A 24710-nucleotide genomic window follows, 5' to 3' on the forward strand; every position below is an offset into this window, starting at 1 on the left:
CACACCACACACATACATGTAAAATACTTAGGATAAAGAGGAAAATGAGCAAAAGCACAGAGAAAATAAGAAGTTCAACATCTATCTTGACCACATCATGCATTCAGGCCCGTATACAGGGTCACCCTACAGAAACTGGAGTGTCTCATGACAAGACTCATCTGAGAAACAGTATCACGACTACTAGCTGAGTGTGGTGACACAATCTCTAACCCTAACCAGAAGGCCAAAGCAAGAGAGTGAGTTTGAAAACAGCCTGAGTTACATCTTGGTTACATGAGACCTGCCCCTCCCCCAAAAAAATAAAACACAAGGGTGTAGAAAAATGAAAAACCAAACAGAATCCTGGAGAATGTAACATAAGGCAAACACTTTGAACACCCATCTGGAAGTTTCTTGAAAACTACTTAAACAAGGGTACTACAAAACTTGTAATTCTATCTTTTCATATATATATACACATATATATATATATCTCCCCGAGGAAAGGAAGCACATTTCTACAAAAACAAAACCCTTCATGTACAAAAAGTCACAGCATTACTCATAAAAGACAGAAAGTTGAAACAACCAAACTATCTGTCAACTGATTAAAAGATGATCTCTGTTATACAGATGAAACAAGATTATCTAAGGGGGGGCACCTCTGGGAGAGAAAATTGCATAATGTAGCACTCAATCCCAAAGCTTAACAGTGAACTTCTGAGGACTAATATTCAGTATCCAAGAATCATTGGACAGAAGAGGAGGAAGCAATTCATATCCATCAAGTAAGTCACAGACTACTGAGGCAAAGCTTGTCAATACTGGCATTACTAGATGCTATTTCCACTGTTACATGTGCTCAAGAAGTAATAGAAGCCTCTCTTTAAAACATCTACAACATTAAGCTGCTCTAGCAACATTGAAACAACACACAGAACTGTTACTTTTATTCAGTAAGGTTTTTCAAAATGAGACCTGATGAATCAAGATAGACCTCAAAACTATCAACAGCACATGCAACAAAGCATGCTGAAGTTGCACTGGACCGCTAGACTACAGGATGCAACTTGAGGAAAGTGAAGATAAGGTAGCTGAGGGTGGAAATGGAAACTACCTATCCAATCCCATGCACCCACTTCAAAAACACAAAACATAAAACTCATGTAGGTAATCTTACTTCTCATACAGAATAAAAAAGGAAAACTGCCTGAGTTAACAAAAGTCATGTCTTTACATGAGTGGAATTAAACTAAGAAATGGGAATAACTATTCAGGTGGTGGGGGGGCACACCTTTTTAATTTTTTTAAAGTATTTATTTATTATGTATACAATATTCTGTCTGTGTGGATGCCTGCAGGCCAGAAGAGGGCACCAGACCTCATTACAGATGGTTGTGAGCCACCATATGGTTGTCTGAAATTGAACTCAGGACTTTGGAAGAGCAGGCAATGCTCTTAACCACTGAACCATCTCTCCAGCCCCCAGGTGGGGCACACCTTTAACCCAGCACTTGAGAAGCAGAGGCAGGTGGATCAAAAAGAAATGAGAATAACTAAAAGCTAACAAAAGAAAATGAATGCAGAAAAAGCCATTAGTGTATATTCAGAGAAATTGGAGAGGGGTGAAGGAGTTTATAATAGTTACTGCACTGTACTCAGTAATGAGTTCTTTTCCATCCTGACTCAATTCTGCCCCAATTACAGAAGTATGAATTATTTAAGTTTATGGTGTTGTATTTCCTATTTCTTCCACCAGGCAGTGAAGTGGGGAGGGAGAGTAGAGTGAAGTTCCAAATGCAGCCTGGTATAATGTGTCCTCACAGCTGATGTGCAAAGAATGGTACACTTACTTTCTCATAAACTATCTTCTTCAGCTTGCAAATTCACATATATATATCTGAACAATTTTCCCATAACTGAGAGCAGGCACTAAAAGCTACATAAGAGACCATACTCGAAGTCTACCTATCCAACACCATCAAATAATGATCAGGCTGGCTAAGAACCCCTGGGTTGCTTTCTACAGCAAAGGTTCCAGGCAAACATCAAATCTCAGTGATAAGAGATGTGAAACGAAGCCAGGGTAGAGTTCTAGGGGAAAAAAGAAAGAAAACGGATAAAAAAAAAAACTTTCTTTATCTGTAGATTATAATACACTATTCTGAAATTTCTCCTTCCCATTAAAAAAGCACAAGTAGTAAGGTGAGGGAGACTAAAAGAATTCCAGCAGTATGGCAGCATTACTGATACAGAGGCAACTTGAAGACTACAGAAAACCCTCCTTGGATATTTACAGGGACAAACATTACTGAGTACTCCAGATCAATCTGAGGTCAAAAGTTTGTGAATCTCTACAAGAACGGGATATATGTGAAAATCTCCAAAACAAAACAGCTTAACATTATAGAATTAATCGCTGCAGAAGTAAAACACAGTAAATTCCTCCTGAATGAGTCTGTTTTTAAGATTCAAACTATGTATGCATGCATTTTTTAAAAGAGATCCTCTAATTCTAGAGGGCTCTCCAACCTTTCCTAAAAACAGATGCTCCAGCAAAAAGTATGGCTGGTCTAATTCTTGACCACTGAACTTCCCCTGAGAAGTACAGTTTAAAGACCCCGTGCGGTGTTCATTCATGACCTCATGTCTCTCTATTCAGAGCCAACATTGGTAATAAAAGGTATTGCAAAAAAAAAGGTCGGCCTCCTGTTTGCTTGTCCTCCTTCAGTCAATTTTGACAACTGTTTTCAACAGCAAGAACCATATGAAAATGATTATTCTAGTTGAGCTTATTTTGATTATGGAAATCTCAATATGCCCCTTGTAATACTAGAAGAATGCTAAGCAGCAGAGTTTACAAAAGGCTGGGTACAGAAACAGTTTAGCCAATCATGAAACTCTAACAGCTGCTTCTCTAAACTTGGAAGACAAATCTAAAACATCTTCCAGCAGTATCATTCATGTAAGCCTACTGAAACTTAACCTATCTGACTTTTAAACCAAGACTTCCTTACAATTCCTTCATAGTGTAAACCTTTCATCCTTCTGTTTCCTGAGTTATTTTTTGCCACACTGAGAAACCTGTATTATCAACAGCATGATCTGACATGGGTGTTCTACCTCTGATGCCCAACTCAAGTTTGATGATCTGCTACTTGAACCATAAAAGACCTAACATTTCCTTAAGAAAAGCTACCTTAGCAAAAGATGTGAGCTGGGGAATTGGCTCAGCAGTTAAGAGAACCCAAGGGGTAGCTCACATCTGTCTGCAAGTCTAGTTTCACAGATACAATGCCCTCTTCTGAATTCCAGAGACTACCAGACATACATGGTGCATATACATACTTAGAAGCACCCAAATACACATATCATAAATAAATATTAAAGTGATGAGGAGAGGGCTGCAGAGACAGCTAGACGGTTAAGAGCATTGGTTGGCCAGGCAGTAGTGGTGCACACCTTTATTTATTTGTTTGTTTGTTTGTTGTGTATGCAGCATTACTTCCATGTATGCCTGCAGGCCAGAAGAGGGCACCAGACCTCATTACAGATGGTTGTGAGCCGCCATATGGTTGTCGGAATTGAACTCAGGACCTTTGGAAGAGCAGGCAATGCTCTTACCCTCAGAGCCACCTCTCCAGCCCGTGGTGCACATCTTTAATCCTAGCACTCAGTAGACAGGCTGGCGATCTCTGTGAGTTTGAAGGCAGCCTCGTCTACAGAGCAAGTTCCAAGCCTGGCTCCACAGCTACTGAGAAACCTTGTCTCAAAATACAACAACAAAAGAGCACTGGTTGTTCTCCCACAGGAACCAGGTTCAATTTCCAACATCCACATTGCAGCTCACAACTGTGTGTAACCCTGTCTCAAAAAACAAACAAAAAACATTTCAATCCATAAAATCAAGCAAAGGGTTTACGAACTAGCCTTGAAAAGTGTAATATCCTGTCACATCTTTAACGCAATAGTTTTATGACACATTATTTGGAAAAAAAGATAAAGAATTACTATTGGTGAGGTGACTCAACACCTGTAATCCCTACACTCAGAAGGCTATTAAGGAAGGATTGCTGAATTAGATGCCAACCTAGGGTGCAGAGATCATATCTCAAATGAACGAACGAACAGAACAGCAACAATATTTTCCTCAAACTCCAGACTCTAGAACCTAAACCTTTTATGTCATTTTAAATACAAGTAACTGAGTCCTGGTAAATTACAGTAGTCCAAGGGTAGCTGTCCAGTATGATCATTGCCAACCCACACAGACAGGTTCTATACGTGTTTCTCATTTCAACCCTACAATAATGATCAGCTCCCATAAAATACATGCATCCTCAAAGTGAATGCCAGCTATTTCAGGTGTAAAGTCTTCAAATTTAAGTCCCCCTTTAACTAACTAGTCCTCTTCCTGTTTATTTTACATAGCCTCAAAGGCCAAACCACCTGTAGTCACATGTGCCTTATTAACTGACAACTGGGGATATTAACTACACTCAAGGACACAGGAATTACTAATTAGTATTTCTGGAAATTGCATAATACAAAGTCCAACAATACCTCTCCCCTGGCACTGTCTCCACAATGTGTCCACCCAAGTCTCTTGATGTAACAGCAGCTAGAAACAAATAAGGAATTTCGGCCTTGAATAGAAACCAAAAATAAGAGTTGCCACTTCAAAGTAGAAAAGATGGGGGAGGGGGCGCTGGAGAGATGGGAGAGATGGCTCAGAGGTTAAGAGCACTAGCTATTCTTCCAGAGGTCATGAGTTCAATTCCCAGCAACCACATGGTGGCTCACAACCATCTGTAATGAGATCTGGTGCCCTTCTGACCTGCAGCATACATGCAGACAGAACACTGTACACATAATAAGTGAGAGAGAGAGAGAGAGAGAGAGAGAGAGAGAGAGAGAAAAGACCTAGACAAATATTCTCAGTCCTTTCAACAAAGCAAATGCTACTGGCTTCCACTTTCCCTACCCAAGATGCCCTCAAGTCACACAAACAGTGCCACCCGCCACCCTGTTCTCAAAGCTTAGAATACAGATTCCATTTTACAAACTTCAGATGAGTCTGTACCCTGACAGTGACTTCCACAGCTATCTTTCCGGTATACAATGCTACCCAAGACCATCGCTTGCTGCAAAGTTCTAGAGCCACCCCACAATGGAAGATCTAACAGGATTTTCTCTAGAGGGAAAAAAGGGTCAGCCAAGCACGGTAGTACACCATTAATCCCAGCATTGAGATGTGAAATTTACTCAATTTCTCCTTCTTGGTCTGATTGTGTTTTGAAGATAGGGTATCACAATGTAGCCTTGGTTAGCCTTCATAGCAAGATGGCCTTAAACTCAGAGATCTGTCTGCCTGTCCCTGCCATCTCAGTGATGAGATGAAAGATGTCCATCACTATATCCAGCAATTTCTCTTAATTTGGAGTTAATGTTTAAATTATCTGACCTATTTGTAAAACAGGTGGGTGGTTGTGGCTCATGCCTTTGATCCCAGCACTTTTTAGTCTCAGCACTTGGGAGGCAGAGGCAGGCAGATGTCTGTGGCTTTGAGACAAGTCTGGTCTATAGAATTCCAGAACAGCCAGGAAAAACCCTGTCTCAAAACAAAGTAAAATACACCTTTGAATTTCACACAAACTAACAAAAAGGTATTCCCTCAGAAATTGGTTCTCGTGGTCAAGACCTAAAATCCAATAGAAGGACCGCAGCCTAACTTTCAGGAACTATAGCTGCTCAGCCATTCAACTGTCAGCTTCATCCTACCAATCCCTTGCTGGAGACCATCTACAAACCTGGACATCAATACAATTCAAAACGGAGCCAAGGGAAACAGTGAAGGTATACAGAGATGTGTCTGTCTCCACTCCACCAGCATCTTCTGGCTCTTTCATAAAGTTACATCATCATCAGGCCTGCTCCTGCTATATCATTTTTCCGAATTGCAGCAAACATCACAAAACAGATACCTTTCTAACTAGTATATTTCAACTAATCCCACTATCCCGCTCTTAGTATCTCATCAGGTAAGATGGACAATTCCTACCTTTGTATTAATCATCTACATTAGTCTCCACTGAAATTGGCTTAGAAGGAGACATGGCACCCTTGGAAGGCACCTGGTGGATAGTGGAATGATCAGATGACTTGCCCAGAAAACCAAGCCCTGCTTTATCAGAGTCAGAGTTAAGTTATTCCGACCTGTGGATATACTTGGTGCCTGGTACCTTCTTCCGACATTTCTCTTTATCTTACATAATACAATTGTAAATAAATACCTTTTCTCTCTCTCTCTCTTTTCGTTTTGAGACAGGGTTTCTGTTTATTTAGAGCCTGTCCTGGAACTAGCTCTTGTAGACCAGGTTGACCTCGAACTCACAGAGATCCACCTACCTCTGCCTCCCAAGTGCTGGGATTAATGGCGCGTGCCACCACCCGCCTGGTGGTTGTAAATACCTTAAGAGAGCACTAAACTGGTGACAAGATTAAAATGAGTGCCTTGCAAGACATTCATTGTAATGCAAAATAGTCAAGGACAGATGGGCTTCATGAAGGGCAGGCAGGGACAAATGAGAGACTGAAAGTCTGGCAGCAGGACCAGATTCAAGATGCCAAGTACAGTATTATGAGCAGAACAGTAAAACTGAGTTGCGACTGAAAGTCCAGAGGCTGCTTGGATCTCTGGAGCCACCTTCCTTAAAACAACCAGATGAGGTCTGGAGGTGGTAGCACAGACCTTTAATCCCAGCACTCAGGAGGCAAATCTGAGTTCAAGGCCAGTCTAGCCTAAAAAGGGAGTTCCTGAACAGGCTCCAAAGCTAGAGAAACCCTGTCTCAACACACACACACACACACACACACACACACAAATAACAATCAGATAATAGGGGCTCTGAAGGCAGGACCAGGAAACTGGAGTTGGGGGGGTCCTACTCTGAGCAAAAGAGAGAAATGTCAAAGAGCAAGTGCTCAGGAACATTTTTTTCTAAAAGAAGATACTTTATATTTCACAATTGTCACTTATGTTAAGAACCTCATTTATATAAACAAGATATTGCTAATCTCTTACAAAAGAAATGGAAACACATGTAACTGAAAAATTTCAAAAATACACACCTTGAGATAGTGGTCTTGTTCCTAGAGATGAAAATCTGAAAATAACATCCAAAAATAGAAATATGGTTGAATTAAATGATAGTTTAAGTACTTTTAGGAATGCTTACCCGTGTAGTAATTTGGTAAAACAAAAATTAGCTAGGCTTTGCTAATGAACATCTGTAATCCCAATAATTGGAAGGCAAATGCAGGCTGACTTATTTCAAGACCAGCCAGGGTTACAGAGGACACTTATCTCAAAAAACAAAACCCCAACCAGGGCAAGTGAGACTGCTGCTCAGCAGTTCAAAGAACTTTTGATGTTCAAGTTTGACAAGAGACAGTTAGGACCTACATAAAGAGAATGGAGAACCGAGTCTAAAAAGTTGTCCTCTGACTTCCACTCTTGCACTAATACACACACTGTCACAATAATAAGTAAACACCCCACAGAGTTAGGAAGATAGCTCAGTAGTAGAGTGTCTGCCTAGCTTATGCAATGATCTTGAGGGTCTAACCCAATTTTGTTACGAAAGTATAGGGGGAAAAAAACCAAAAGAATGATAGGATTAAAAGATAGCTTTCAACTTCAAAAAACATTTTAAACCTTCCAAACTCTTTAAATGACCACATACTACCTACAATTGTCCAGATAAAATAAAAATGATGTGGTGTTGTGATGCATTGCTTAGATCTCTGTTAAGAAGCCAGCCAGGTCTACACAGTGAGACACCAAGGGACAAGAATAGTGTAAGTTAAGACTGCGGCACACATAGCCCAATAATAAGCACTTGCCTAGCTTTTGTGAGGCCCCGGGTCCCATCTTCCCTTGCCTGTGTGGGAGTTAGGAAGAGATATGTATCTGCTCTGTTCTAAATGTCACACTGGACACTTTCATCAACTTATTCAGAATCATTCTGAAATTTATCCTGGGATATGTGGATAGTTGTATTAAGATGGCCAGCTGTTTAGAGTGGAAGAAAAAGGTATCTTTAAAAAATAAAAATAAGGGGCTAGATGGCTCAGTGATTAAAAGAATTTCTGATCGATCTTACAGGACCTAGGTTTGGTACCCAGATCCATACAGTCATCCTAACTCCAGTTCCATAGAATCCTATTACACTTCTGACCAAGAGCACCAGGCCTGCAGCTAACACACATATATGCAGGTAAGACATTCAAACACATAAAATAAGCTTTAAAAAAGAGAGAAGCATGTCATGGTGGCACATGCCTTTAATCCCAGCATTGGGAGCCAAAGGCAGGTGAATCTCGGAGTTCAAGGGGCTGCCTGGTCTAGAGTTCCAGAACAGCCAGGCTACACAAAGAAAGAGAAACCCTTCTCAAAAAAACACAGGTATAAGGCCTGTGAGATGCCTCAACAGGCAAAGGTGTTCACAGCAAAGTCTGAGGACCTGAGTTCAATCCCCAAGACCTACACAGTAGAAGAAAGACCACTACACATACTCAAGGCAGACATGCATAAGCCCAAAAGAAATACAAAATTCAAAATTTTAGGTCTGGGCATGTTGGTGCTCGCCTTTAATCCCAGCACACAGAAGCAAAAAAAATAGGAAACAGGTAGATGTCTGTGATTTGCGGTCAGCCTGGTCTAAACAGTGAATTTCAGGACGGCGAGAACTCTAGCTATCCGTTCCACACTTCTCCTACATACTTGTATCAAACTTTTCTGTAAGCACCTACATTCTCGGGCTTCCATATCTCCATTCATCTAAATGCATTTTGCTAGGCTTTTCTTTTGACCCTATGGTATAAGCACTACAAAGGCAATGTAGTTCGTCTCTGCAGGGCTGGGGGAAAACAGGTCAACTAGTAAGGTGCTTGCCTAACTTGCAAAATTCAGTGTGTGATTTCCCCGGCACTACATAAATGGAGGATGGTGAAGCACAGCTGTTGATTCCAGCACTCAAGTGGAGGCAGGAGGACCCTAAATTCAAGGTCTTCCTTGACTGAGACCCAGACTCAAACTAATCCCTCTGCTGGAAAACAAAAACAAAACCAACAATCTCTGTACGTCTTCAAAATGTTAATTATAATTATCTGACCTATCAAATTACTCCTATACATATGGCCCATAAAAATTAATGCATGTCCACATAAATACTTATACACAACTTTTTTTTCTTATAAACAGGGTTTTACAGCTGGGCACTGGTGGCACACACCTTTAATCCCAGCACTCAGGAGGCAAATCTGTGAGTTGAGGCCAGCCTGGTCTACAAGAGCTAATTCCAGGAGAGGCTCCAAAGCTACTGAGAAATCTGTCTCGAAAATCCAAAACAAACAAACAAGGCTTTACAATGTATCCCAGGGGGGTTACCAAGTCTCTATCCTCCAGCCTGACCACTCCTGCCTGACCTTTTATAAAAGAAGTGTTTTTATAGCTGGGCGGTGGTGACAAATGCCTTTAATTCAAGCACTTGGGTGGCAGAGACAGATGGGTGTCTGTGAGTTCGAGACCAGCCTGATCTACAGAGGGAGTTCCAGGACATACTCCAAAATTACAAAGAAACCCTATCTCGAAAAACCAACCAACCAGACAGACAAAAAGTAGTTTATACTAAAGTCCATTTTACCCATTAAAATTGAGTAAATAAAATGTGACACCTAAATAGAGTATCATTTTCTCATGAAAGAAAATAAAATGTTGATTCATGTTAAATGAAACATCTAAAAGCATACTTAATGAAAGTCAGGCACTAAAGCTTAAAGAAGTATCTGGAAGAAGCAAATGTTCAGAGTAGATTATAGTTTCCAAGGATGACGGGAGGAATGAAAGTAACTTGCTACCAAAAAAATAGGTCCTTTGTGAGGACATGGAAATCTCCTATAATTGATTATTGCAATGGACGCACAAGTCTGTGACCATGCTAAAATTAGGCAAATTTTGTTGTGTGAATTATATACCTCAAAGATGTTCTTAAAAATGTAAAACAAACAGCAAAGAAACAAGAAGTTTGATAAAAATTATACAACAGTGTTAACCTCAGATACTCAACACTTGAGATACCAAAAAAAGTCACTGTAGAAAATATCTTTTTTTCTCTTGTACATAGTAAGAGCTAAGGGATGAATTACAAAGATTGATATTTATACAAGAATCAATGATAAAACCATCAACATTTTTTTAAAAAAAGTAACTAGCCGGGCGGTAATGGTGCACGCCTTTAATCCCAGCACTCGGGAGGCAGAGGCAGGCGGATCCCAGGCCAGACTGGTCTACAAAACAGGCTCCAAAAGCTAGAGAAACTCTGCCTGGAAAAACCAAACAAACAAACAAAAAGTAACTAACGTTTTACTGACATGAAAATTAAGAAATGCTACATTTCTTACACAATTTAACTCCCTTTTAAAAAACTTTCTCCATGACTGGTTGAACAGATCAATCCTACCCAGGCACATTGAAAGCTGCTAAGTAGGAAACTCAGAACATACAGTAGTGCACATTAAGTAACTGTGTACCACACTGCTCAAACTCAGTAAATTTACCACCATTACTAGGGCCTTCAATGTTACTTTAGTTAAAACTCACACTCCTTAAAAGTCGTAGTATTTTTTTTAAATGAGCTTGCATTTAGCATTATGTATGGCAAATTCCTATTCAATTATTAAGATGCTCTTTTAAGCACTAAAGAGACAATGAAGAATAAGAAAAGCAAAGTCAAATAAATCCCTCTCTGGTGGAATTTAATTCTGATGAAAGAAAAAAAGTAACTTAAAGGAAAATGTTACATGTGCATGCCACATGTATTAAATGAAATAGCAGCAAGAGTTGTCTCAGAATTCTCACTTTGCAAATGTCCAGTATTTTCTTACTAGAATAAAAATCACACAGACTTAACAGCACTACTTAATATACAGCAGGGTTTTTTATTGGTTTTTCAATTCAGGGTCTCTCCAAGTAGCCCTGGTTGTCCAGCAACTTTCTCCGTGTGGTAGGCTGACCTCTGAAATGCTAGGATTAAAGGCGTGTGCCACCACACCTGGCTCCATTAGCAATTTTCAATGACAAAATTCCTTCTTGTTAACAGAAAGAGCGCGTGGCCCAGGTTATCTTAGATTCTCCAGCCTCTCTGCTTAGTGCTGAGATTACTGTAACACTCTGCCCATCTTCTTTTCAACCATAGGCTGACCTCTGAAATGCTAGGATTAAAGGCGTGTGCCACCACACCTGGCTCCATTAGCAATTTTCAATGACAAAATTCCTTCTTGTTAACAGAAAGAGCGCGTGGCCCAGGTTATCTTAGATTCTCCAGCCTCTCTGCTTAGTGCTGAGATTACTGTAACACTCTGCCCATCTTCTTTTCAACCAATGTCATCAATATCACATTTTTCAAACTTTTTGAAAAAAAAAAAAACCTTTTTGGTGAGGGATGTGCAGTGCATGCAGGGCTCCAGGAAGTCATAAGACAGTGTTAATTCCCCAAGAGCTGAAGTTACAGTAAACTGGCCACTGTGGGTCCTACACAAGAGCAGCTGAGCTAGCTCTGCATACTCTAGAATCAAAATACCACACAGATGACAGTGGGTTGTCAGAAGCAAAATGCCCAAAATGACTTTTCTTTAAAAACAATTCCAAGCAAGATGTTGTGGCTCACAGCCCTTGGGAAGCTGAGACAGGAGGACTGTAGAGTTTGACAACAGCCTAGGCTAGAGTGAAACCTTGTCTCTAAATATAATAACATCCAGAGACGGGCAAGATGGATCATCTGTACTTGCTGTTCTTGCTGAGGACCCAAGTTCTGGTCCCAGCACCCTCATGGCTGCTCACAAACATCTGCACCTCTCAATCTGGGAGATCTGAGGCCCTCTTCTGGCCTCCAAGGGAAGAATGCATGTAGCGCACAAAAATTAACATAACTTCCAATCTTCAAAATTTTCTAACTCTCAAGTCATTTAACAGCCTGAATATACAACATCATTCCCTATTTCCAAATAGTGAAAGTGTGATTTAGGGCAAAGATCACAGAAACTGGCTCAAAAGGACTATCTCTTAAAAACAAAGTCTAAATTCCTTTAAACAATCCAATAATTTAGTGGAACTGTTACTAAGTGGTCTAAGGTTCTCCAGAAATTCTTAGCTATTTTCACCTCTGCAGCCCTCCAAACTAGATACACACTTTCAGAACACCCAAACTACCACAGTCACTTTTGCATCCCAGCTTTTATCAGTAGGCAAAATCCCTTTATCTTTGGCAAATTTGCATTAGGAGAATACTAACAAGATAAAAAGGGGTGGGTTATTTCCAGTTAAAACCAACTAACACACCATTTTAAGAGACTGACTCTAGCCTGAGTCCTAACTCCCCAAAAATATGGTGGTCAACAGGGCAGCATGATATTTTGTAGTAGATTAGGCACTTTTCTTCTTGATTTGATCAACTCAAAAGTATTTGACAGTTTTATCTTCTCCAACCTTCCTGGCTTTTATCTTCTGGGTAGGAAGGAGTTGGCTATCTATAAACGCCCTCCATATAAAAATTATCTCCATCCAAATTTAAATGCAAAGAATGTTCTTTTAATTATTGGAAAGGCCAAAACAACAGTGTCAGAGCGACTCACGCCCTCAATCCCAGCACTCAGGAAGCAAAGGCTTCACTTTGAGTTCGAGGCCAACCTAGTATACAGAGCAAGTTTCTCTGTGTACAGGGCAGTTACACAGAGAAAGCCTGTCTCGAAAAACCAAATAAACAATTATTGTAAAGGCCATAAAATACAGTGCCATCCAAAATCTTCTTGGAATTGAAAACATTCGCAAAACCTTCAAATTTTTTTATACCTGACTTTCTTTACAACTTCCAAGGTCTACCAATTACAAGCACTAAAGTTTATTAAAAGTTGACATCTCCATTCACAAAAATTTTCCAACCATTCATTATAGCACTAAAGAGCACATTGGCTTAGTACACGGCGTATCAGATTTTTGTAACCAGGGTCGTCCATAGTAAGCAAAGATACTCCAATTCTCTACAGGCCTGCTGCAAGAGATCACTGACATCCAACACACACAGAGTGCGAGAGAAGATAATCTAACTAGGTTGAACAAAGCATAAACAAGTAAATAAGCAGGCTAAAACACTTTTTTAAAAAAAATTCCTGTCTTGAATAAAAGAGAGGTCAGCCACTTAGCAGAAGCACATGACTCATCCACCGGCCTGAGCACAAGTATTCACACTGTCCAATACACTAATCTGGGATTTCCCATCCCCAACCAAGGCCCGGTCTTGGGGGGTATCTCGTTCAAGTTGTGTTATTTCTGTGTTTGTGTGTGGAGGGGGGTCATTTTATTTTGCTGAATCACAACTACCCCACATCCCCACCCTAAACCGACACACACACTCGCAAATAAAAAAGATCATTGCAAGAGACGCCAGAGCACACAGAACATGGCAAAACAAAGCGCCCAAAGAGGGGGCTTCCAGACTGGGAGTGGGTGGGTCGAGGGAACCACTAGTCTTTCGTCACCCCAACTGTCCCTTGGGTCCCGTCTGGGGCAGGCAGGAGGTGGCAGCCCTCTCCCTCTGGACAGGATCTTCTACCTCTTTCTAGGTAGAGCTCCAGGGACAGCCAGAAAGGTGAGATTATGGAAGCGGGAACTCTAACTACCCCAGCGCCGGCAGGAGGACCCAGGTAGCGGAAGGACAGCGCGCCGGGAGCCAGCGCGCAGCCCCGGCCAGTCCCGATGGGGAATGCAGAAAGGGGACCAGGAGTACCCGCGGCCAGCATCCCGAGCCCGGACTTACCCGGGCCGGGCGGGCACCGCGAATTCCGCGGCAGCCGCTTCCTCCTCCTCCTCCTCACTTGACAAAATGGCGGCGGCAGGAAGTGCCGGGCGCTTGGCCCGCCCCCCACCCACCCCCGGCCGCCCGTCCCGCCGCCCAGCGCGCCCGCGCCCCCGGTCCCCGATGCCGCCCGTGCCCCGGGAGACAGTGGCGGCCACAACCGCTCCACTGCAAAAGCCCGCGAGGTCGCCCCGCCGCCGCCGCCCCAACGGCGCGGGAGGCCCCGGCAAACCTCAAACAGGCTCCGGGCCCACGAAGCTCCGGCCTCCCCGCCCCCGCGCCGCGCCGATGGCGTAGGTGGTGGCGCACCGGCTCCATTACGCAATGCAGGTTACGCGGGCCGCGCCGTGGGGCCCTGCGGGCCCGCCTCGCGACCGCGAAGGACACCGGTCCTCACCTGAGACGCTAGGCCGCACGCCGCCGCCTCCCGCTGTCCGGGCCACCTGCGCCGAGCCGGGGCCCGTCCGCCGCGCCCTCTGCGCCGCCGCACTCACAGGCCCCGCTCGCCTGCGGACACCGCCGGCAGCCGCCGCCGCAGCCGCAGCCGCCGCCACTGCTTCGGTTCCCTCGGCTGCGGGAAGAGCAGAACAAACAGCCCTGCCGCCGCCGCCAGCGCAGTGACGTCACCGCGCACGCTGCGCGCGCGGCCCCGCGTCGCCGCCGCGCCCGGCGTGCGCGTCCCGCCGGCCCTCCCAGTTGCAGAGAGCATCGCAGCAGCCTTAGGTAGCAAATTGAGAGATGCAGACGGGAGGCGGGCTCCCCGGGCTGGGGGAACCTTCGAAGGCAATCAAGGGACTCCACGGACTGAGGGTGGAGGCAGTTCACCCCGCAAACTGAAAAGCTAAGCTAAGCTCAAGAAAAGAAGACCGCACAGACAAGGAGCCTTCAGAGCAATCAGAAAACTAAGAGAGAAGAGTTTTCGAAGGAAGCCATCACGAAGACCCAGAGAAGAAACCTTGCAGATGAGTGGGTGGGGATCATCACAGGGAAGATCGACGAGAAAAGATTTTTTTGTTGTTGTTGTTTTTAGAGACAGGGTTTCTGTAGCTTTGGAGCCTGTCCTGGAGCTAGCTCTTGTTGACCATGTTGGTCTCGAACTCACAGAGATCTGCCTGCTTCTGCCTCACAAGTGCTGGGATTAAAGGCGTGCACCACCACCGCCCGGCCTCAGAAAAGTTTTTTTGTTGTTGTTGTTTTGTTTTTTGTTTGTTTGTTTGTTTTTCGAGACAGGGTTTCTCTGTGTCTTTGGAGCCTGTCCTGGAACTAGCTCTTGTAGACCAGGCTGGCCTTCAACTCACAGAGATACACCTGCCTCTGCCTCCCGAGTGCTGGGATTAAAGGCGTGCACCACCACTCGGCCTGAGAAAAGATTTTAAGGCTAAGACAGAACTCCAAAATATTTACCAAATTGGTCAGATGACAAACTCAAAAATAGGCAGACGGTGAAGAGAGGCCTCTCTTAATTATGGTTAGGCGTGCTAGGGTGTAGAAGGTTGTGACCTGACAATTTCTGAAAATACAAACATGTTTCAGTACATCCAGTACCCCCAGTTATTGAATTTTCTTCATTATATCATCGTATCAATGCATTCTGAAATAGAAACTGGAGAGATGTCATGGGTTAAGAGAGCTTGTTGCTTGCTCTTCCGATGACCTGAATTCTGTTCCTGGTACCCACTTGGCAACTCACAACTATCTCATAACTAATTCCAGAGGATCTGATGCCCTCTTTTGGTCTCTATGGGCATCAGGCATACATGTGGTACACTGAAATATATGCAAGCAAATATTCATAAACAAAATTATATAAGGGAATAAACCATCAGAGAATCTTTTCTCAGAGAAGTGTCTTAAGAATTCCTACCCTTCCTGTGTGCTTCTGCACACCTTTAGTCCCAGCAACCAGGAGGCAAAAAAAAATTTTACCCTTCCTGCCTCAGCCTTCCAAGTGATGAGATCACATGTGTTCACCACCACAACCAGTCTTTCTTTCTTAGCTGGCCTCTGTAGATCTCCAGATTGATTAGTACTGATCTCCAAACCTAGGGCACTCTCCTTGTATACCAAACTAACTTTAACACTCAAAGACTAAGTCAACTTCCAACATGCTTTAAAACTAGGTATTTGAACTCTCGGGGCTTTCACAACATCCCAGCCTGAAATACAGTTCTTTAAGGTTTTTCAAGACAGGGTTTCTCTGTATAACAACCCTGGCTTGTCAACACAGAATCACATCCCTAGCCCACTTGCTTGCCTTTATATATATATATAAAAAAATGCTACGGGCAGGAGAGAGATGATGTGGTTATGTGTCTGTCCAGGTTTGAACAATTTTACAGAAGCTGCTAGCAGCCTAAATCTAACTTGTACCAATCATAAAAATACCCAATATTAGCCTGGCTGCAGGCCATTGTGGCACACACCTTTAATCCCAGCACTTGGGAGGCAGAGGAAGGGGATCTCTCTGAGTTCCAGGCCAGCCTTGTCTACAGAGTGAGTTCCAGGACTGTTACAAGAGAAACCCTGTCTACAAGTTTCTGTCTATGTTTCTCATAGAACATAAGCCCATATTTGCCTTTAATAAGAATACTAATGTTTCTCCCTCCCTGCCCCCACAGGGTTTTACAACTGTGTGCAAACATGACTGGTCATGGGAAGTGGTGGGGATCACATTGAGGGCTTCACAAATGGAGTGATGGCTCAGTGGTTAAAAGCACTGACTGTTCTTCTGGAGGTCCTAGGTTCAATTCCCAGCACCCACATGGTTTCTCACAACCATCTGTAGTGAGATCTGGTGCCCTCTTCTGGCCTGTAGGCATACAATAGATAAATCTTTTTTTAAAAAAATCATCTAGCCTGGTCTGCTAGTCTGGTCTGAAAGTATCTCTTAGCAGTCCTCACTGCTTAATATGAGCTTGGGAAGGGAGGGGTCTAGTGCATCTGGTCAGTTTCAGGGACTTCCTGAGGCTTTTGAGTTGTTAACTTTCAATAAGAACCACCCTTTAAAACACCCTGAATTTTGTTTTGTCTACATAGCCCAAGCTGTCCTGGAACTCACTATGTAGACCACGTTGCCCTCCAATTTAGAGATCTGCCTTCCTTTGCTTCAGAGTGCTGGGATTAAAGACATTAAAGACCACCATATCTTGAAGTGCTTCCCTGAAGGATACAATGTATCTAGTCCTGGGGAAATAGTATAGAACACCTGATTTCAAATCTAGGCACTTGGTGAAAGTAGCAAAGAACTGCAAGCTGTCCAATAATCTCTGTACTTGTGTGTAGACTAAATAAATGTAAATAATTTAAAACATTGTACTTAATTTTACCTGTTTTGTTTAATGTAGCTACTAGAAAATAGAAATTTTCCAGGCTGTGATGGTGCACACTTGGGATGCAGCATCCCAGCAGGATGCAGAGGCAGGTGAATCTCTGTGAGTTTGAGGCCAGCCTAGTATACAAAGTGAGCTCCAGGAAGGCCAGGACTATTACACAGAGAAACCCTGTATATTGCTTACATTATATTTCACACACATTCTTTCTCATGCGTTTTATAGCACACACAGAAATGCTAGCTTGTGAGCAAAGGTGACGGCTATAGGTTAATTTATCTTCAATTGCTCTCCACCTTAAATCAAGCACTTTACCCACTAAGTCATCCCCCCAGGCCTAATTTGTTTGTTTTTTTGTTTTTCAAGACAGTCTTTCTCTGTGTAGCCCTGACTGTACTGGAACTTGCGCTATAGACAAAACTGACCTTGAACTCAGAGATCCCTCTGCCTCTGTCTCCCACATGCTGTGATTAAAGTGCACCAGTTCCACCACCACCCAGCTAGGCTTAGTTTTGTTTTGGTTTGGTTTTGGGGTGTTTGTTTGTTTGTTTGTTTTTTGTTTTTCTAGACAATGTTTCTCTGTAGCTTTGGAACCTGTCCTGGAACTAGCTCTTGTAGATCAGGCTGGCCTCGAACTCACAGAGATCCGCCTGCCTCTGCCTCCCGAGTGTTGGGATTAAAAGCATGCGCCACCACCACCAGTCTAGGCTTAGTTTTTTATTATTTGTATTTGTGTGTTGTGTGTTGTCTGTATATGAAGCTAAAGGAGGGCATAGGATCCCCTGGAACTGGAGATGACAGGTAGTTGTGAGATGGGTACAGGAACCTAAACACCATATGTAGTTGTTGGGAACTGAACCAGGTCTTCTGGAAGAGTAGCAAGTGCTCTTAAATGCTGAGCCATCTCTCTAGTGCCCTCTAATATAGTACCTTCAGTTTTCCTTTGAGACATGGTCTTTTCACATAACCCTAGCTGTCTTGGAACTCACTATGTAGACTAGGCTGGCCTCAAACTCACGAGGTCGGCCTGCCTCCCAAGTGCTTAGACTAAAGGTGTGTGTCACCAGCACTGGGCTCCAGACAAGGCTTTGTGCTCATATTATCGGCATGAGATGCTGGGGGTGGAACCCAATGCTCTGTGCACACTAGATAAACATTCTACCAATCATTTTCTTTACACACTTTCAAGTGTTTTCTTGCTTTTGGACTGCAGGAATATTTTATTGTTATTGTTTTGCTGAGTTAGGGTTTCTTGCAACCCAGATTGACCTCCAACACCCCGTATAACTGAGGCTGGCCTGAAACTCCTGATCTTCCTGCTTCTATTGCCCAAGTGTTAGGATTGTAGGTTTAAGCCACCATAAGTGGCTTTCAGTTTAACTGAGCATGGTGGTGTTCACCCTTAATTCCAGTACTCGGGAGGCAGAGACAGGGGGTGTAATGGTGAGAGAGAGTGGGAGGGACAGAAGAGGAGACGGGGAGAAGGGAGAGACAGAAGCTGCCTCTTTGAGAGGGAGATGGAAAAGAAAGAACTGCTGGAAGCTGAAGATCAGCCTGCCTCAGTGGAGTGGGGAGAGAGTGGGCGTGGCTTGTCTCTTAAAGGGACAGAGCCGACCATTACAGGGGATTCTTTGAGTTTGAGGCAAACCTGGTCTATAGAGTGATTTCTAGGACAGCTAGGGCTGTGTAGAGAGACCCTGTCTTACCTTCCTCCCAAAATAACCTACTGATAAACAATTTTTTTTAAATTATCAGGCTATAGGTATAGCTCAGCAATAGAGAACTTGTTTAGCACATCCCAAGCCACATGTTTGAGCCCCATTATCAATAAAGAAAGGGAATATACATGTAACATTTAGTAATGATTTAAAAAAAAGATTTGTTATTTATTATATATACTGTGTTCTTTTTGCAATGTGCCACTGCAGGCCAGAAGAGGTCACCAGATCTCATTACAGATGGCTGTGAACCACCATGTGGTTGTTGGGAATTGAACTCTGGAAGAGCAGTCAGTGCTGTTAACCAATGAGCCATCTTTTCAGCCCTAGTAATGATTTTAAAATCATTTAAAACCTAGTAGGGTTTTTAAATCAACAGTGCATACATATAACTTTGTCGCTTTTGGAAAAACTCTAGTATTTGTTTTTGTCTTCTACTGATTCTGTCAGTTTGCGATTAGAACCTGATCCCAATGTTTTCACACTATAATTTTCACACACATTTTACAACCCAGATCTCCTAATTCCTTAAAGACTGATAGAGCACCTGGGGTGACATGAATTACTTTCTTTTATCTTTGCTGTGACAAAAAAAAAAAAAAAAAAACACCCTTTGGGAAAAAAACAAATTGTTTTGATTCACAGTTTGTGCCATGGACATTTCCTGGGAAGATATAGATACACCCCTAACCACAGATAGAATGCCAGTGACAGAACAAAGTAATGATCCTAGAGTCCATCTTAGCAAAGCAATGAGTTTGTTGGGCTAACTTACAGAACGTGGGTGACCCAAAAGAAGCTGCTCATTATGCAGGGCAATGGTGGTGCACATCTTAAATCCCAGCACTCGGGAGGCAGAAGCAGACAGATCTCTGTGAGTTCAAGGCCAGCCTGGTCTATAAAGCGAGTTCCAGGAGTCATAGCTACATAGAGAAACTCTATCTCAAAAAAAAGAAAGAAAGAAAGAAAGAAAGAAAGAAAGAAAGAAAGAAAGAAAGAAAGAATGGAAGAAAGGAAGAAAGGAAGAAAGGAAGAAAGAAAGAAAAAGAAAGGGGAAGGGGGCTGGAGAGATGGCTCAGTGGTTAAGAGTATTGTCTGCTCTTCCAAAGATCCTGAGTTCAATTCCCAGCAACCACAAGGTGGCTCACAACCATCTGTAATGAGATCTGGTGCCCTCTTCTGGCCTGCAGGCATACATGCAGACAGAATATTGTATACATAATAAATAAATATTAAAAAAAGAAAACATGGTATTTTTTTAAAAGAAAGAAAGAGAAAAAGAAAAAAGAAAAAAACAAAAAAAGAAGGAAATTGGAAAAGGCTGGAGTCTGGATCAAAGGCTTAGTGGTTAAGAGCATTTGCTGGGGACAGGTGGTGCTGGTGGTGCACACCTTTAATCCAAGCACTTGGGAGGCAGAGGCAGGCATGAGTTCAAGATCAACTTGGTCTACAGAGTGAATTCCAGAACAGTCAAAGATACAAAGAAACCTTATCTCGAAAGACAAAAGCAAAACAAAATAAAACAAAAAACCAACCTGATCTACAGTACTAGTTCCATGATAGTCAGGGCTCGGATTAAAGGTATTTGCCACCACTGCACCACTGCCTGGTGTGAATCTATTTTCTTTTTCTTTCTTTCTTTCCTTCCTTCCTTCTCTCTTTCTTTTTCTCTCTTTCTCTTTCTGTCTTTTTTTTTTTTCGAGATAGGATTTCTCTGTAGCTTTGGAGCCTGGAACCTGTCCTGGAACTAGCTCTAGTTGATCAGACTGGCCTCAAACTCACAGAGATCCACCTGCCTCTGCCTCGTGAGTGCTGGGATTTAAGATGTGCACCACTACCTCCCAGCTCCGACTTCCTTTTTCTGTGAAGGAACTTCAGTTGTCTGATCTTGAGGATATTCTGCAAGCAGTCACAGCTGCTCTGATGAAAACGGCAATGTCTGTTATCATAGGCCAGTGTTCTGAGCAATCTGGACACTACAGTCCATTGTGGTGACCCGGCAACAGAGCCTGAGCTAGCTGATCACAGAGAAGCTGGTGCTCATCCCACATCTTACTCAACACCTGACCTGAGCCTGTGGGGATGGTGCCACTCACCTCAGGGCATGTCTTCCCTCCTCAACCAGACCGTCCTGGAAGCATCCACACAGACATATCCAGAGGTGTATTTCCACAATGATGCTAAATCCAGTTGTATTAACAATGTTGCAAGGAACCAACAGCTTGTTTGTCCCGGCCACTATGTGAAATAAGCACATAGAAACTGAATTAATTAAATCACAGCTTGGCCCACTAGCGCTAGCTTCTTATTGGCTAACTCTTACATCTTAATTTAACTTGTTTCTATTATCTGTATATCATCACGAGGTCGTGGCCTACCAGCAAAGTTTCAGCATGTCTATCTATGGTGGCGGCTCCATGGCGTCTCCTCTGATCTGCCTTCTTTCCTGCATTCCGTTTAGTTTTCCTTCCTAGCTCTGTTCCCATACAGCTCTGCTATAGGCCCAAAGAAGTCCCTTTATTAACCAGTGAAAGCAAAGCATAGACAGAAGGATCTCCTACAACAACAGAATTTGCATGAAATTTATTGAAATTACTTAACTGGTTGCAGTCCAACTAACCCAACAGTGGCTACCTGTGATTGGAAAGTTCAAGAATCTGGTAGCTGCTCAGTCCCATAAAGCTGGGTGTCTCAACTGCTCTTTTGTATATACTGGAATCCTGAATGCCACTGAAGAATGTACTGACAAGGGCTGGAGAGATGGCTCAGCGGTTAAGGGCATTGCCTGCTCTTCCAAAGGTCCTGAGTTCAATTCCCGGCAACCACATGGTGGCTCACAACCATCTGTAATGAGGTCTGGTGCCCCCTTCTGGCCTGCAGACATACACGCAGACAGAATATTGTATACATAATAAATAAATAAATATTTTTTTAAAAAAAAGAATGTACTGACAAAAGAGAGGTGAAGAATGAACCACACCCCATTCCTTCTTCCCTTGTCCTTATATACACTTCCAGCAGAAGGCATGGCCCAGATTAAAATTGTGCCTTCCAGCCTCAAGATATGGATTAAAGGCATGTATCATCCAACCTCAAGATCCAAATGAAATCATGTGTCTTCCTACCTCAAGATCCAGATCACAAGTGTGTCCTTCATTTCCAGATTGTAGTTTATTTCAGATATGTAACATGAAGGGCCTGCTTGTTGGGGTATCTGTCCTGCCCGGTACCCAACAGCCAGCAAGCCCCAAAGAAAATCACACAGAGGACTCCATAAGATTATAAACTGATTGCCCCATTAGCTCAGGCTACTTATTAGCTCTTGTAGCTTATATTAACCCATTATCCCTATCTATGTTAGCCACATGGCTTGGTACTTTTCTCAGCGGGGCAGCTCACATCTTGCTTCTTTGGAGTCTGGGCAGGTGTGCAGAGGAAAGGGCTTCCTTCTTCCCAGTATTCTCCTGTTCTCCTCACCCTGCCTCTACTTCCTGTCTGGTTGACCCACCTATATTTCCTGCCTGGCCAATCAGCGTTTATTTAAAACATGATTGACAGAATACAGACAATTCTCCTGCACCACGGATATAGTCAAACGTACAGTCAAAACAGCTATCACACCAGTTAAGTTCAGTGATAATTTGACACCACAGTAAGCCATGAGATTTCTAAAACACTGCTTTAGCATAAAGGCAGCCGTCCATAACACCTAGACAAATAAGTGTGGCTGTGTTCTAATGAAGTTATATGGATAGATAAATTAGGATGCCAGGACCAAGCATGGTGGCACATATCCTTGATCCCAGCACTTAGTAGGCACAGGTAGGCAGATCTCAGTGAGTTTGAGTCCAGCCTGGTCTATATGTAGCAAATTCCAGGCCAGCAAGGGATACAAAGTGAGACCTCAAAAAGTAAAAATTGATGGGCATAGTGGTACACACCCCTAATCCCAGCACTTGGGAGGCAGAGGCATAAAAATAGTTGTGAGTTCGAGACCAGCCTGGTCTATAAAGTGAACTCCAGAACAGTCAGGACTATATAGAGAAAACTTGTCTCATTACCACCTGCAAATAATAATAAGAACATAATAAAATTATGGGTCAAGCAGGTAGGGGTGTCATATGCCTGTAATCCCAGCATGTGGAAGGAAGAGGCAGGTGGATCTCTGTGAGTTCAAGGCCAGCCTGATCTACAAAGGAAGTCCAGGACAGCCAGAGCTGTTACACAGAGAAACCCTGTATTAAAAACAATGAAGCCAGGCGGTGGTAGCGCATGGCTTTAATCTCAGCCCTCGGGAGGCAGAGGCAGGCAGATCTCTGTTATGAGAACAAAGGCTTTGAGGATGAGAATGTCTTGGCACTGGATAAAAGTGACGGATGATAAAAGTGACACTTTGATCCTACCCAATGCCACTACCTACCTTAAAACAATTAATAGGCCAAAATGTGGTAATGTGAATTTTAATTCAACATGCAGGAAGTAAACTGTACTAAGTACCCACTTTGTCACCCAGCTGCAATCCCGAATCTATGAGCCACTCTTTTTTTTTTTTAAATATTTTTATGGTTTATTTAACTTTATTGTATGTGCATAGATATGAAAGTGTCAGATCCCCTGCAACTGGATCTTCAGACAGTTGTGAGCTGCCATGTGGGTGCTGAGAATTGAACCTGGATCCTCTGGAAGAGCAATCAGTGCTCTTAACCACTGAGCCATCTCTCCAGGCCCATGAGCCACTCTTTCAACAGTGCCAAATGGCTGAACAAGAAACTGTGAGAGTGGATTTTCTTTACTGTATAAACCCAATGTGGTTTTGACTTTTATTATTTTTTTTTTAAAATAAGCTCACAGAGCTCAGGTTGGCTTTGGAATTCTTATGAACCTGGGGCTAGTATTATGTATGCTCAAACTTTGTTAACAAGCAGTGTTGTGACAGAGAAAGTATAATAGACTATGTAAGTCTGAGGACTGAAAAGCCAATTACCCTTATAGACCAAGTTGCTGGGCAAACTATCTATTATCTATCTATCTATCTATCTATCTATCTATCTATCTATCTATCTATCTATCTATCTATCTATCGACAGGGTTTCTCCATATTAACAGCCCTGATTGTCCTGGAACTTTTTGTAGACCAGATTGGATTTAAAGAGAGAACCACCTGCCTCTGCCTCCAGAGTGCTGGGATTAAAGGTGCGTGTCATTGCCCACGTGCAGTCCTTTTAAATTTTGAGATAGGGTCTTGCTAAATACACCAGGCAGACCTTGAACTCATAAGCATTCTGCATTAACCTCTCTCTGAATTAGCTGGAGTCAGATTAAAGCCTGTTTAGAGTTGGGCAAAGTAGCCCACATCTTTAATTCTATGCTGGGGAGGCAGAGGTAGGCAGATCTCTGAGTTCAAGGCCAGCTGGAGTAGCAGTGAGACACAAAACGACAAAATAAAAAACATTTTTAAGTAACAAAAGTGCCCTGTGTACAAACGTTCATGGTTATTGATGTCCTTAACACTCACCAGTTCACACAACAAATCACCAAGTTTCTTTGGTTTCAAGTAGGAGTAATACTAACTCCTCAACCTTAATGAAGGAGGCAGCTTAGTTTATCCTGTGAACCCCATGAAAAGGTACCCCATTTTTAAAAATTTACTTTTATGAGAACTGATTGGTGTTTTGCTTGCATGTTTGCCTGTGCAAGGAAGTCAGATTCCCTGAAACTTGAGTTACAGTGGAGAGCAGCCATGTGTGTGCCGGGAATTGAATCCAGGT

At 42.8% G+C, this 24710-nt stretch overlaps 1 protein-coding gene across 3 annotated transcripts in view; it reads right to left on the reverse strand.

Annotated features, from left to right (window-relative positions):
• Nucleotides 1-14431, reverse strand: part of Brd4 (bromodomain containing 4) — a 74884-nt gene extending 60453 nt beyond the window's left edge. Inside the window, exon 1 of one of the 3 annotated variants that reach the window (XM_085690740.2) lies at nt 14293-14431. The gene's annotated coding sequence lies outside the window, so the exon portion shown is untranslated. Of the gene's footprint in view, nt 1-13826; nt 13949-14292 lie in introns of those variants that run through there. The other 2 variants (XM_048439953.3, XM_085690741.2) reach the window with 2 other exon arrangements.
• Nucleotides 14432-24710: the final 10279 nt, after the last annotated feature.

This window comes from Myodes glareolus, chromosome 6 (genome assembly GCF_982192425.1).
Source record: "Myodes glareolus chromosome 6, mMyoGla1.1, whole genome shotgun sequence".
NCBI lineage: Eukaryota > Metazoa > Chordata > Mammalia > Rodentia > Cricetidae > Myodes > Myodes glareolus.